This window comes from Moschus berezovskii, chromosome 17 (genome assembly GCF_049115385.1).
Source record: "Moschus berezovskii isolate FMDL1 chromosome 17, NW_MosBer_1.0, whole genome shotgun sequence".
NCBI lineage: Eukaryota > Metazoa > Chordata > Mammalia > Artiodactyla > Moschidae > Moschus > Moschus berezovskii.
This window is the reverse complement of record NC_142476.1, coordinates 81,109,667-81,113,070: the sequence shown is the minus strand read 5'-3', so window position 1 is coordinate 81,113,070 and position 3,404 is coordinate 81,109,667. Positions and strand designations below refer to the sequence as shown.

Sequence of the window (3,404 nt, the reverse complement as noted above, 5' to 3'; positions counted from 1 at the left end):
CTCTCAATGTGCTGGGGGATTCAAGCATATGGCATATATTTTTCCCCACCACAACTTAACAGAAAAAGCTACTCCTCCACCCCCCAATCCCTTCCAAATTCATAGCAATCTAAGGAGATACCTTTTTCAACCTCTATCAGTGTAGCTGATAATTAGAATTTATATAATGGAATTGAAATAGAACATTTGATGAAAGAAAACAGTATTAAATCATATAATTCCCTTGCCCCCTTCAAGATATTCTTACCTTTAAGTGTAAAATGTGATTCATCTATCCTTGTTGTTGATCAGTCGCTAAGTCTTGTCCCACTCTCCAGCCTAATGGACTGCAGCACACCAGGCTTCCCTGTCCTTCAGTATCTCCTGGAGCTTGCTCAAACGCAAGTCCATTGAGTCGATAATGCCATCCAAACATCTCATCCTCTGTCACCACGTTCTCTTCTTGCCTTCAATCTTCACCAGCGTCAAGGTCTTGTCTGATGAGTCGGCTCTTCGCATCAGGTGGCCAAAGTATTGGAGATTCCCTTTAGAATTGATTGGTTTGATTCATGGCAGCCCGGCACCGTCTGAGGTGATCGCGACTGTTACTGTGCAAGTTGTGGCAGGCCGGTGGGGGGCCGGTTCCACAAAACCCAAGATCGGGCCTGGGCCTAGAAGACAGGGCTTACACCCAGAGCGACGGCCTGCACTCGCTCATGGCGCTCTATGATCTGCTCAGCGTTCCCTCCACGACCAAGCTGGAGCAAACCAAGGCGGCCTAACCACCAGCAGAGCTTCCTCTCCCACCCTGACAACCCGGGGAGCGCTGAGTCTGCCGAGCACTTCCCGCGCATCTCCCAGGCTCACAGGGTGCCAGGCAGTACCACCTTGAGTCGGAAGTATGCCCGCGGCCTGCCAAGCGACGAGGACCTGCACGGCCCGGGTGTCCGGCCTTCCAAGACTCCAGCCGCTGACCCCGAGGCGCGCCCCGCACAGGTCCGCCCAGCTCTCCGGCCCACGGCTGCGGTCAGGCCTTGCCGGAAGTCAGCCACACCAAGTTCGATTGGGATGCCTTCTTCCGGGCACGCTGTGGTGAGCGGCTGGAGCGCAAATGGCGGCTGAGGGCCGGCCTGGAGGCCTTCTGCAAGATGCTGGAGGATCGGGCTTATCCTGGGGTGAGACGTGGCTTTCGTCCTCGTTCTGCGCCTAGTCTTCCTCATCATGAGCTCTCGTTTTTAATCGGTGAGTGGAGGGCAGGGGAGCAGCCCCCAGCCAACGACCCTCCCCCCAAGAAAATGGCCTTGCCTGTCGTCTGGAACCCCTTACCTCCCATTGTCTGCCTCTGTTGGGGGTCCGAAGGAACTGCTCTCTCCCCCTCCTCTTCCCCACCTGGCCAGCTTAGCCATTGACCTGCACATCCCCACCCCCATCCCTATCCAGAAAAGTCTTTTCCATGCTCAAGAAAACAGGCCACTAATGAAGAGTCCTGAAAACCCGAAAATGAGGGGGTTCCTGGAGGCCCTGGGGTGCCCTCTTCCAGATTTTGTCAACTTCTGGAATACTTGCTCTGGCTTTTCTTGTAAAGCTCCGAGCAAGATTCATCTGCTCCTGTCCCATGTGTATAGTGTGGGGCTCCCGTGTAACCTTGAAACATGTAATGGGACCAGTTGTGGCTGCCGAAAGAAAAAAATATGGGGTCATTCAAAACTTGTGTCTCTGTGAGTTTCCCAAGCCACAGCTGAGACCAAGGTAGGGTAAGGATGTGATCCATGGGAACCTGGCCATCTTGAGTGGTTAGATCCCACTTCTCCTGCTGGTGGCCTGTGTGAGTGGGAAAGAAAGTAAGGTTATGTGCCTTCCTATTCCCATGCTTATCGAATGTATGACCTGGGAAAATTTCCTCTGTGGGCCTGATGCAGAGGATCAAATCGTTTGCTCTTTCGAGGTCTGTCATATTTGATTATCTATTTTCTGATAGGTTTAGTGATTAAAATATTAATGTCAGTAAAGCCGGGTTTATCCTTGGAACATTGTGCCTGGCACCTGGTCATCCCTTGACCAGCCAGCCTCTTTGCTAACTGTGCAGCTCCTCCCTCCCCAGAAATAGAGCAACAAATAGGGAGTTAGAGTCACCTGAGAGAGGCCCACCCTTCCATTCTGCTGGCAGTGCCTTCCGCAGGCCCTACAAGCCAAGTCCTTGAAACATGGTTATTTGAGACTGTGGGAACTGGGGGAATTTGAATAGACAGGACTGTTGAGGGACAGGAGGGTCATGGTTGAAATCCAATTCTTTATTCAGAGTTCACTGAGGCAGTTTTTTTTTTTTTTTTTTGGCTACACAGTTTGGCATGGGAGATCTTAGTTCCCCAACCAGGGATTGAACCTGTGCCCCTACAGTGGAAGTGCAGAGTCTCAACCACCGGATCCCCAGAAAAGTACACACACACACTTTTTTTTTCCCTTTATTCCTAACTGGTGCTAAGCAGTGAGTGATCACTTGCTAGAGCTGTTGTAATCCAACTCTCTTAACCCTGGATCACTGCACACAGGGTATTAGCTGTGAGATGGTAGAAACTCAAGTGTGTATGCACTGTTGAGCATAGAGCCGTGGTATAGGAAAACCTTTGCAGGAGACAAACTATAAGAGTAAGGACTTAAGTCTAGGTTGTAAACAAAGCCAGAGGTGCTTTGCTATATTAACACCAATTCGTGCAGTCAGTCTTTTATGTGCAGTTCCTAAATTTGGATAAATCCATAGCGGGTTAAACTTGGTCTCTTGGAGTTTTCTAAGTTCTTCAGCATGGCTTTGCAGTGACCATTTGATTCAGTGGTAAGGATTTAACCTCACTGTGTTTCAGACATGCTGGGCTCAATGAGCCTTGGTTTAAGTGCGGGATATATGTACTTTGTAATAGAACATTTAATGTTATTAAATTCTGAAAGAGATGAGAATACCAGACCATCTGACCTGCCTCTTGAGAAACCTGTATGCAGGTCAGGAAGCAAAAGTTAGAACTGGACATGGAACAAGAGACTGGTTCCAATAGGAAAAGGAATATGTCAAGGTTGTATATTGTCACCCTGCTTATTTAACTTATATGCAGAGTTCAGTTCAGTTCAGTTCAGTCGCTCAGTCGTGTCTGACTCTCTGCGACCCCATGAATCACAGCACGCCAGGCCTCCCTGTCCATCACCAACTCACGGAGTACACCCAAACTCATGTTCACAGAGTCAGTGATGCCATCCAGCCATCTCATTCTCGGTCGTCCCCTTCTCCTCCCGCCCCCAACCCTTCCCAGCATCAGAGTCTTTTCCAGTGAGTCAACTCGTCTCATGAGGTGGCCAAAGTATTGCAGTTTCAGCTTTAGCATCAGTCCCTCCAATGAACATCCAGGATTGATCTCTTTTAGAATGGACTGGTTGGA

General features: G+C 49.6%; 1 pseudogene; it reads left to right on the top strand.

The window, feature by feature from the left end:
* The first annotated feature begins 548 nt into the window (after nt 1–548).
* Nucleotides 549–1,218, top strand: LOC129551000 (dnaJ homolog subfamily C member 30, mitochondrial-like; annotated as a pseudogene).
* Nucleotides 1,219–3,404: the final 2,186 nt, after the last annotated feature.